At 38.5% G+C, this 12,735-nt stretch overlaps 1 long non-coding RNA gene across 1 annotated transcript; it reads right to left on the minus strand.

Annotated features, from left to right (window-relative positions):
- Positions 1–9,932: 9,932 nt before the first annotated feature.
- LOC129383502 (uncharacterized) lies at positions 9,933–12,721 on the minus strand. The gene is made up of 3 exons (XR_008611396.1): positions 12,426–12,721; positions 11,167–11,220; positions 9,933–10,102 (listed from the first exon to the last, which is right to left on the minus strand). It is a non-coding gene; the product is annotated as an uncharacterized lncRNA (long non-coding RNA).
- Positions 12,722–12,735: the final 14 nt, after the last annotated feature.

The following is a 12,735-nucleotide window of genomic DNA, read 5'->3' on the forward strand; positions in this document are numbered from 1 at the left end:
ATGATTGGATGAATCGTGAGTCGTGTTTATGCTATAGATGAGTATTTGTAACTGTCTATTGTTAGTTCTTTAAGAATAAGTTGATACATAATTTTTAATCGTGCAAGCTTGGCTCGGTTTTGTAAGGTCAGTATACAGGCCTGTTTCAGCAATTCTGTGGGTGAGTCTGTTAACCTATATTTATTGTGATTATATCGTAGTGCCTTCCTTTGAATTGCTTCTAGTTTCAAAATAAGTTCTTTTGTGAAAGGAAACCAAACAGCGCTAGCATATTCTAATACAGATCTGACAAATGTTCTTTATGCTGTTAGTTTTGTGTTTGGGGGTGTAGTCTGAGACGTCTGTTTAGGAAAAACAACTTTTTTTTTGTGCGGTCGAAATAACGTTGTCAACGTGGCGCTCCCATCTAAAGTTTTGTGTTAATGTTAAGCCAAGGTTTTTGTACTCTTTCACTTTGTTAAGTGTGGCGTTATTTATAGTTTAGATAAATTCTGATCTGAGCTTTTTTCTCGTAATTGATAATGTAGCTGATTTCTTATTGTTTAAATTCTTGTGCAATTCGTTACACCATTTTTACAATTTACAAAGCATCGTTAAAGGCCACATGGTCATTATAACAATTGATTACGTGATACAGAACACAATCATCAGCAATAAGTCTAAGATTGACTGGAATATTAGAAGGCAGGTCGTTAATGTATATGAGAAATAACACTGGAGCCACAATACGTCCTTGTGGAACTCCGTATCTTATGCTAGATTTAAACGAAATAAGCAGGTGAACTTCTAAATAGTGAGTGCGGTTAGTAAGGTAGTCTTTGATCCACTTGAGAATAGGGCCTATTCCTCAGGTAAGCTCGAGTTTATAAATTAATTTCTTATGCGTTACGCGATCGAGAGCTTTTGAAAAATCTAGAAAGATTAGTTTGATTTGTTTGCGTAGATGAATACTTAACCATACATCGTGAAAAATATCAATTAGTTGTGTGACCGTGAAAACTCCTTTGCGAGAGCCATGCTAACAATCTGTTAATATTTCTTCCGGTTCAAGGTGTTTGGTTATGCGCTTAAAATAATGTGTTCGACAAGTTTCCAGACTGTGCATGTTAGTTAGGTTGACCTGTAGTTGGCTGGTTCTATATTACTTCCCGATTTATGAATTGGTTTCATTTTAGCTATTTTCCTATCCTTAGGGAGGATGCCTGTGGACATTGATTTGTTAAAAATTTATTAAGACGTATTTGGTCATCCACTCAGTGTAGCTGCAAAGGAATGAATTTGGTAGACTATGAGGTCCTGATAATTTCTTTAGGTCTAAGTTAAGTAGTAAGTTAAGTATGCCTTTTTTCGGTTAATGCAAGTCGCTCTAGCGGCTTATTTCTAGACAAACCTGCTTGTGGTGGTGTGCCGTTGTCCTCAGTGAAAATGGAGCAGAAGTAGTCGTTAACACGTTAGCAGAGTTTCTATTAACTTCCTTTCAGGCTCCGTTATTGTTACGATTGTTTTGGTTAATGTAGCTGAACAACTTCGTGGCAGCACTTTTCAAAAACTTCGTCAGTGTATTAGAAAAGTAGAGCTGTTTAGCTGTCCTAATTTTGATTTCAGGCATTGGATAGCTGCGCTGAGACTGTCATGCGTAAATTTTAATGGATAGTTTTCAGCAATTTTTTTATTCGGTTTACTTTACGTTTTGCATGTATAACATCACGTGTTATCCATGGATTACACCTGCTAAGCTAGTTTTTTCTAGGTGGCATGTAAATGGTTATACAATGACATATAGTGACGTTAAACGCGAACCACAAAGCATTGATGTCCGTATTTCTGTTATGTGAAAGTTGGAAAATCAAGTCGTATTCATTAATCAGGTAATACAGTATACTAGTGTGGTTAGCTTTACTATAGTCGGGGTAAGCGGTGATTTGCTGATGAGTAACGATGTCATGAAGTGGTAAAGTGTAATAGGCAATTTTGTGATCATAAATACCATCTAGTAAGATTAATCTAGTTTCATCATTTATGAAGTGATTGCTGAGGAATATTAGATCTAGTATGGAACAGCCGGATCCCTTACAAGTGTAGGTTCAGTTACAATTTGACTAAGGTTTAATGAGAACATAACATCATGTAACACATCCGCACAGGGTTAATGTTGCTGCATTTTCTGCTATTTCACTTCACGAACGTTAAAATCACCTGCGATTATTAATCTGGACCCTGCTCCATATTGCTCAGTGTGTTCATGCAACCGGCGCATATTGTCGAGGCCCGGAGAAGGACTGTGATAGACGCAGCCTACGACTATAATGTGGAAGGCGAAACGCAGTTTGCAAAAGATAGCCTCGATTCCCGAAACATCCGGTAACACTAACTGGATTTCTTTATTCACTAGAATGACCACGCTGGTGCCTTGTGCTGTCCGGTCTTTCCGGATGATACACACTAAGAAAAAAAAGAGTACCTCTTACTCTTTTCGAAGAGTCTGGACTCGCCACGTATACGACACACTTTGTGGGAGACACCCGAACTCTCTTTCGGCAGAGAGTCCCGAGACTATCTGTGCTCGATACAAGGTGGTTACGTGACTCCACACACAATAGTCATGCAACTCTCTTGTAGTAGTCTGCTAACCCTCTCAAAAGAGTTACACGACTAGTGCTGACGGAGTCCGTTAACTATTCTGCATGAGTCAGACGACTCAAGATAAAGGGTCACATGGCCACTGCGGAAGGATTCGGGTAACTATTCTTGATGAGTCTGATGACTCCAGCAGTGTGTGTCAAGTTGCCCTTAGTGCGTGGTGCAGGACTCTTGTAAATAGAGTAAAATAACTAATCCATGTTAGTCGTTTGACTCTCGGATGGCAGTGTCGAGCCGATTTTCAAAATGTGTCACCAACTTTTGCTGTAAGTACGCACGACTACGGCTAGTTCTCAAGATGACTACTGTGAAAAGACAACATATACGAAAGAACCCATAGCAAGCTTGCCAAAAACGACATGGCAGGTTAGCAACAAAAAGTTAACATTTCATCACCCTTTGTTGTCTTCTGGAAAATTCAAATGTATTAGTCAGCACAGAATTCAAATGTATTAGTCAGCACAGAATCACCATTAAAGCAAGACAGTTCTCATTACTATTAAACTGGAATCAATAGCCAACCAAGCAAAACAGTCTTAAATATATGTAGCCTGCAGGTGCATATGCATGACACTGCAATGCAACTCGGAACCATAACGAGACCCCAAAATATTATGTAACTCATGTAGAAGTTCAATTCTGCGCTGCACAAGTCTCTAATGTCAAAACATTTCTAAGTTAAACCTACTTCACTGTTCTTCGAGACATGTTTTTATTTAGAACTTAAGATTTAGCATTTTAAGCAAGTAAGCTACACATAACAAATAAAAAAGGCTGCACTTATGTACAGAGGAGACCCAGATAATCAAGTGCAATAAAAACAATATTCCAACTTATATTACATAATATATGCGTTATACTATGCTTGCTAAAAACAACTGGTTGGCAATTGATAATCCAATCTAACAGTAAAAACAGCTGTCTTACCTTATGGTACTCTTGTTGGCACTTTGCCCCCACAACTTGTGCATGTTAGCGTCAGTTGAAAATTGATCTGAAAAATACCACATTAAAAAGTTGTGCATCAATTTTATTCTGTCAAACAACATGCAACAGTGTATAAAAGCTTCACAACAGATAATATTACAAAAATAAATACAGCAACATTTATACTAATTGTTTATTTATGTTGACAAATGTACTTTTCCAAGACAAAGTATAGTAGCTGACACAGACAATTTCACAGATTGCAATAACCACTAATACAAAACTTGCCGTAACGCAAACACGCTGACAAAATATGCAGCACAGGTAGCTGTATTTTGTTACAGCAAAGATAGCACATGAATAATGAGGACAAGGGAGGGAGCAGAACACATAAACTATACCCAGCTGTATGCATGCAGCTGTAACAATATACATGGTGCACCAACATCCAAAATAAACAAAGAGGAAGATGTGAGGAAAGTTTCTTTTACTCATCACAAGTTATCCTGCAAGAGCAGATTATGCACTGGCTGTAATCTACCCTCAGCGCATACGTAAATAATTTACATTAGGTGCCACATTTACAAATCACTCATACAATGTTCTTGTGATTGTCCTTATTCCGATTTTTAACTTGGAAAGCATGATTGATTTACGTAAAGCCTTCCTACGGCTTGGCACATATGTATACAGAAAGAAGTGTTTCTCTAAACACTGGATGTCATGGAAGGATGACTAACACATACCTCTTTTAATTCTTTTGTCTTTGTCTTCATGATTATCTACCACAGCCATCTTTTGTAGAGTGAAACACATCCAGATAATACACTGTGGGCAACAAAGTGTGAATACCTGTTCTTGATTTCTACCTTTCTCTGGTGTCCCGCTAAGGTAAGATTGGTGCAAAAAATTGTCTTCCCAATGTATGCGTTCCCACAAAACAGGAGCAGATGATATGCCACATTAATGGTGCATGAAATAAAACATCTGTTCTTAACTTACCACTGCCATTCCAATCTGGTGCGATTTTCTGCTTTGTTGTGTACTCTAGCACAGGTGCTACGCAGTTCACTTTGTGCCCAAAGCAACTCTGACACCATAGCAGGATGTCAATTTTGTTTTTCAAATTCTAAGCGATACTCTGGTTATGGGGGACAATTGCAAACTTATAGTTTTGCTTTGTATCTTCATTATGTTGTAGAGCAGGGTAGAAAGCAAGAACAGATATTTATAATTTGGGTTCCCACTGTGCATTGCGTTGATACATCTCAATGAACGATACAACTGCTTGGTAGATAAACACATGAAAGATAAGAGAATTAAGGTCGAAGCCTACCATATCAGTTACTGGGAATTTTATGTGTAAATGAACTTTCGTGATTCCCAGTGATGAAACAGTTTTGACAATATGTGCAAAGGCAATCAAGTCACTCATGCTCTCAAAGAAAACAAAATAAAAACAAGCAAAATTACAAGAAGTTCGAATTTGCAACCTGAAGCGAGACACCTCACATGACTGATTTATTATTTACCGAGTATAAATTACATCTGGCGCATAATCTGCTTTTACAAGATGACAAACAATAAGTTACTCTTGCTTTCTCTCTGGGGCATTTGGCTATTCTGAACACATGCACATTGTGTGGCACAGCTGCGTGGATGTAGCTGGGCACAGCTGTTATTCAGCATCAATCTGTTTTTATGGTCCTGTACTATTATCGTTGTAATTTATAATTAGCAAATAGCCTAACTATTGGGTTGATCAGCTCCATTTTAAACAAAGCATACTGACAGATTTCCCTGTTTATCGCTAACAAAGAGATGGGTACATCATTTCAGATTTCAAGAAAGAGCGGTGGAACAGAACAAATGCTCAAGACACAAAATCTACAATGACCAGTACCTTTTTTTTATTAAATGCCATGTACTAGCTCTTTCTGCAATGAATACCATTATTACCAAAAACTGTAGCCTGAAAAAATAATTGGGAAATATTTACAAAAGTGACAGAGATTAGAACTGCATGTTAATTTCAAATGTCTTCTTAAACAAGATCACGATAATTGAAGTTTCATTAATTTCAGCAAAATGCTGACATCCCATTATTGAAGCTAGTCAGTGCTGAAGGTATTGTTAGTTTGTAGGAGTCCTCAGACTGACAGCTCTGAAATATTTGTCACCATGCTTGGTGGAACATGCTTTGCTCTTTCAGATATTACTTCGCCAAAAAGCCTCCTGTAAGCCTTGTGGGACAATTCTGTGTGGAAGAGAAATCTATTTGATCATTACTTTTTGGGTATCTGTATCTCAGAACTGGTGCTAGTCTGAGTTCTTACAAAGTAGACATTATTGAGTACTGTAATTCTAATGCCTGCCACTGCTATAAATTTCTGTTAGTGAAAATTGTCGCACTGTCATGAAGCAGTTATGTTCAATAATTAGTGGCAGTCACCGCTGAAACACTCAGTACAAAACGCAAAATAAATATATGGAGTCAAAATTTAAATGTCCAACAAAGTTATAATCAAGTCTACATTTCACAGAACTGTCTTTTTTTTCTGTTAGCGTGCCAATACCATAGCACATTCACAAACATTTTAGTATTGCACTTCTGGCAAATGCAGGAAAATTCACCGTCTTTAACAGAAGCTCTTGGGAAGACAGCCCAGATTCGCTTCGACAAAAGGACTTGCCTTAAACTTTCCGTCGCTATGTTGTAGGTCACTGTAGCAAGGGGAACATTTTGCTGATTGAATATTACTCGAAATATTTTTATTATTTGTACTAGAGGTTTGAAAAGAGAGCCAATTGTAGAGTTCTTCATGCAGATCTCATATATTCCATTAATTTTTGTTTAGCTGCTCCTTGAGTTATGCTCTACACAACGGCAAAATACATAGTGATGTTTGCGGGTATTTTCTTGTGTATTAAATTTTCACAAAAAGTAGTGTGCTGCAGCTAACTCAGCTCCCTGTATACTGCAAGGTGCCGATATCTATTCAAACAGCATGTAAAGTTACTAGAAGTATGCAACATAGTAGGTAGGCAGTACACAACGGCAAAATACATAGTGATATTTGCGGGCATTTTCTTGTGTATTAAATTTTCACAAAAAGCAGTGTGCTGCAGCTAACTCAGCTCCCTGTAGACTGCAAGGTGCCGATATCTATTCAAACAGCATGTAAAGTTACTAGAAGTATGCAAGATAGTAGGCAGGCAGGAAGGCCTGCCTACTAATCTTGCATACCTCTCATACTCTGTGAAAAAAAATTATTGAGAATACTTCAATAATTTTTTTCTCATAATAGCATGAGAATGACCTTGTGCACTTATAATTGTTCGATAGAAATGAAATTTGGCATACATACTCTTCAAAATATGCAGAATACCGATATCTAATTGAAATTGCAATCTGTAAAAATTATTTAAAGTGGCCTAATATATTTTTGCATAGTTCCAGTAATTGTACAAGCTGTTTGGATAGGTATCGCCACTTTGCAGTATACAACTAGCTAAATAAGATACAGCATGAAACTATTTGCGAAACTTTTTACACACGAAAGTGCCCATAAAAATATATTGCCACTATGTAGGACATAACTAAAGAACACCAGCTACACAAAAACCAATGGCAATTCAAATCCACATAAAACTCCCTATTAATGGCGGCACATTCAAATCTCTAGTACAAATAATTAAAGAAAGTTGTTTCGAGGAGCATTTCCCTTTAATAAGTGGGCGTCAGTGTTTCTACTAAAGGGTTAAAAATGCCTTGAGGCATACCATAGGGAGTTTTATAAATAGCACATGCACGCATCTGCCTAAAAAGCCCTATGCCCTGCTTGCATTCCTTAGACATTTTTTGCATTCTGTTCTATGTCACCGTTTGCATCCCTTAACACTGACGGCGCAAAACCAAAAAACAGCCTATTAATACACTGAATTTTTAGCCTGTAAAGGGGTTGTATGCGAATAGGGGCAGCCAACTCTAGCATGAGAATAAACAAATATTTGTTCTCGCATTAATGAAACCAGTCAAAATATAATCTCGCAAATCTGAAAATTAATGCACAAAGAACCTTGCTGATTGTTACATTAGTGTCCCGAACAAGACCTTTGATGTTTATAATTCCTAGTTTAATTCACTTTCCTCCAGTAACTAGGCTCTGACCTAGAATACTCAGTGTAGGAGACTAACCCAGGCCTGGAAGCCAATATTTAAATCTGAAGTAGACATTCATCCCCCAACCACATGGCACTGCTACGTCATCAGAAGAAGCATGCATCCATGGACATATAGTCTGTAAAATTATTTTTACATGATCTGTAGCGTTACTCTTGCACTACAAATACATCTGCTAATTAAAGCACTGCTGCAAACCTGAGTGTTTGAGAAATGCAATACTCAAAAGGTGTAATACAACCAATGTGTGCATGAAACCTATGCTGCCTTTGACATTTGTCAGTGTGGCAAATAAGCACTGAGAAATGCCAAGGGTATCATAGCTTCTATGTCTAAAACCTTGTATGCGAGTACCAGTATCTTTGCAGTGAAAGGGTCACATTATTACCAGACTTATGAGGGGAAGCCACGTTTCTCTAGTTCAATATTTTCTTTCTTGTGCTCCTATATCCTTGAGTTTTTCAAAAATAACGGGTGCTTGAAATAAGTACTCTATATTGCCCTTAAATTTATCCTGCACCAGAGCCCATGTTATGCTACATTTCTTGAACACATTGCAGTGTTGTAGATTATCAAAGGAAGAAAAAATGCCGTAAGTTGGCATTTTGGCCTTCTGTATAACAAGAATTAAGAACCTATCAATTACATCCACAAGTACAAAAGAACTACGAGAAACAGGGCTTAAAGGCAGGTATACATAATAATAGCAGGAGTAGATGGTGAGAATTCTGAGAGAAAGGAACTATTAAAAACTAGGTACTAAAGACACATATGAATTATAATAGCAGAAATATTTGCAAAGAATTTGAAGAGAAAAATAGAATGTTTAAATCACTCCACCCCAACAATCATCCATGGTTCGATAAGTAATCACAGATGGTGATGCTGTTTGGATAGATGGTAGGTGAGGCACAGCTGTGAAATAGGTAGAACGTTAGAGGGGTCACCAAAGGTTGCACGCTGGTTGCACAGCAGGTTGTCTTGATCTCCGGACTCACTCGACACTCATGCGTTGAGCCTGGTTATACGTCGTTCGCAAGAGGCTTGGCCCAAGTGTGCGGCATGGCTTGGATAAAATTTCGAGGCAACCTGAAAAACACAGATCCATATATTTAAGCACCAAAATATTCTGTACCATAGGGCAAATCTGAAGTTTACCATCTGCACATAGCAGATGATGAAAACAGACACAAGTCACCAGACTCAAGGTATATAAATGTGCAAAAGTGTAAATGAATGTGAAGAGCTGCTTATAGGATGGAATCCTTCATTTTGTCTTTTGTGGATCAATAATAGTATCTTAACATAAGGTCAAGTGTACATGACCCTCCCTATTTGTGTAAGTAGGCTATTCCCTGCCAGCTGTTCCAACCTGGCACACGACCACTTGGAATTTCTGTTTGAAAACTGAGGGCTCTTCAATATAGAACAAATCTCAATTTCACGCAATACTTAAAGCAAAAAAAAATTTTCACTGGCATAAACATTATGTCAAATTTTGTGTAACGCACCAAAGTATGCATCATAAAATGGCATAGCCAACAATTTGGTTCCTTCATTAAGAGGGCCAAATTTTTAACAACAATGAAGAGAGGCCTTATACCAAAAACTTAACTGCTTATTAGCCACTGCTCAGTTTATTATGGCTGATTAAAAATGGACGAAATTTTCACAGAAGTGACCTACAGCAAAAGCTGCAAATTTATGCAATCCATGTGTTTAGGACTTGTGCTGCGTGCAAGAATGGTATCAGAAAGATGCATTATGCAGCAGTGCAGAGAGAGGAGCATGAACTTCGAAAAGAAGTCAGTTTTGGTGTACGTTTATCGGCCTACTTACCATTGAGGCAGCCCTAGTAAATTTATGCCAAATACCATGTATGAGAGTACATTGTATTGTTTTTAAATTGGTAAAGCTGTATCAAAGTAGTTTTTGTGTTAAACAAGAAAAAAATTGTACAAGTGGTTTCTTGTAGATTCAAAATTTGCATCGCATTTCGCCTAATACACATAGCCTCTTGGCGGCTAAGATAAAATGCATGGACTTAAGCATCCCAGCACAGATAGCAGGGAGTCTGAACTACTGTGAAGTTACTTCTTTCATTGCTGAGTGACTACAAGCCATTTCACTCAAAAAGACGCCGCTTAATTACAGGTATTTACCTGAATCTTTCTGTCGGCTGTCAGCCTGCTGGCATCATCACTAAGCCTGCCATCTCCCTAGTGGACGTAATTGGGACATGGTGGCGGCAGGATGCAGTGGCAGAAGCCGCAAAAGGCTCCCAACTCCCTAGTGGACGTAGTCAGGACAGGGTGGTGGTAGGACGCAGGAGTAGGAGCTGCCAGAGTGTACCTGCAACAAATTTGCACAATTGTTCTTAGTCCTACCATGTCACGATTTACAATAAAAATTGAGCTGTCTGTGTAACACGGCTACCAATACAAATAAAGGTAAACAGTGAGGTCCTACGACACAACTAGAAGCCCGACAACAAAGAAACAGTACTTATGTTTATGAAAATCTAAACAATGAAAGAAAAATGTGCAACTGATTTGTGCGTGGAAGCTCGGTTGAAACCTGAGCTCATACCATCAAGTGATCTGCTAGTCAACTGCAAGCCTGCCACCTTAAAATGTCATTGCAAATTTTTTTACATGCATTATTTTAAGCTGCATTAATACAAGTTCAATATCTCTTAATATAAGTAAATCACCAAGCTAAGCTAATTCAATTAACGAATTCCAGTGGTCGTTAATGCAACAAAGTGCAAGGTAGGAATGAAGCTGGCCAAACTGGCCAGTGAAAAATAAAAATGTGGTTCTCTACATCTTGTTTTCCTGGCTTTCGCTCTAGCACTGGAATATACAAGAATTTTGACATTCCTGATATTTTACCCTGCTAATTTTTATGCCATAATGCATAATACTTCAGCAAGAGCAATAATGCTTTCTTTTAATCATAAATAGTTATAGAACAAGAAAATTCATTGGAGCCAATGTTTTGAGAAGAAAAATCTCCTTCTCTTTGTCGAAATATTGACTCCAGCGATCCTTGTTCTATGGCTCTTCATCAGTTCAAGTCTGTCTTCCTGTGTGTCTCTGTACTTTCAATGTTATGTCAATGAAATTGTAATAACGGATCATTAGTAAATGTAGCTGATGAGGAATTTGGGCTTGTTGGTAGATAATGACAGAGTAACTGCGCAACATAGAGATACGGACAAGGGAGGCTTGTGTGTGTTGTCTCCTCCAGCCATGTCTCCCCTTTGGGCGATTACTCTGTCTCAATGTAAAACTGTTACCCTTTGCACAATAATAGTAAAATGCATAAAGACAGGAAAGTGGACACAAAAATTACAACAAATAGCATCATATGCTAATGAGATATGCGAAAGTGCCTGCTACGATTTGTCTCACCCATAACGTGCTGGATAAGATGGCGACTTCTGGCTGCTGCCATTTCTTGAATACCTAAAATAAAATACATTTCAAAATTTAAAAATACACAGGACAACAGCAGTAGCCGAAGACATAACGCATTGTTTAGTACAAGAAGGTAAACTAATCTCTGATACACGGCAAACGAAATTTCCTTTATTAAATTAGTAGAAAAATACACACTTCATTTCATTCAATACTGTCAGCGTTTCTTGGTACAAGAAAAAAGGTATTTCTGCATGGAAGCAGCAAAATAATAAATGGCCTTCTACTTTCACAAAATATGCTGCAGCGACTAAGCCAACTACAGCTGTATATACTTAAAATTGTTGTATGCACATTACAATAGCCAAGACAGGATAAACTTCGGTTCATATGCAGCTCACTGGAAGGTAAAACCTTGCAATGAACTATTTCTGCTTGGCAACTATACGCACTAACATAAAACTACAAATAAAAGTACGCTTTTTTTCATAAAACACCGGACTCAATATAAAAAATCCAGTGGCAATATTACAATTTCACCACATAACACAGCCACGTTATGTAAGCCTAGTAGGATTTACTATATAAATGTTGCAGCATATTCATGCTTTTAAATATATACAACCGTGAAAATAAAGATTACGTAAAAATAATACATTATATATAGGCTTTGATTGTCAGCTAATGCGTTTTGTGTTTTCTACTTACAGCCAAATGCACATAAAATTTGTTCTGTTTCAGCGTTTTTAAAGCGCTGTGTCTGTTCGCTTGTGCATGCAGCCGCTTTACCGCTCTTCAAATATATGTGCTGCCACATCGCCTGACACTGCTATACAGCGTTGTAGCGCTTTTATTATTCGCGGTAATATACCTAAAGCGCTAGTAAATCTTCAGAATACACAAGCTGTCTTTTCGACTACCTGTCTTCGCCAGCACAAGTCACACTGGTGCTAGTATTGTATCTACAGTTCAAGTTACGCAGTACTTGATATTCTACGTATTTTTCGATGCGACAGGCCACTCGTCACTAGAGTCGTTAAGAACGGTGTTTCTCCTATCAGTACAACTTTGCAATAATTTCAGATGCTCTCCTGAGGCTTCCGTCTGCCAGTAGTATTTTCGCATACATACGCGCACGCATGCCTAAGAAACGTCAGTGAACTGCCACGAGAAACGTGGCGCAATATGTAGCTATACCGGAAGGGCCGAGTACGCGCCGTTTGTAAACTCGGAACAAAAGCTGACATGCTTACCTGAGACGTTAAGAGAAATATGGCACAAGTCACAGGTCCCCGCTGGTAGTGGTTCGTATGCATCTGGTCGTCTCTGTCCGTTGCGATCTCCCATATCACAATGAAAGATGCAGTGCAAACCGCAGCACTTCGGGCGCTTGTGGCGGTCCGGCGAGCTGCACTTGCTCGATGTCGGCAAAGACGAAATCGGCGATACGCTGCTGCTGGCGGCGGTCCCCACGTCGCAATCACACAGCACGGACAGAAGATCCCACCGTAACTTGCCGCAACGCTTGGTTGCAGTCGCCCCTAACGCAGCGATTCCAGAACC

Source organism: Dermacentor andersoni, chromosome 8 (genome assembly GCF_023375885.2).
Source record: "Dermacentor andersoni chromosome 8, qqDerAnde1_hic_scaffold, whole genome shotgun sequence".
Lineage (NCBI taxonomy): Eukaryota > Metazoa > Arthropoda > Arachnida > Ixodida > Ixodidae > Dermacentor > Dermacentor andersoni.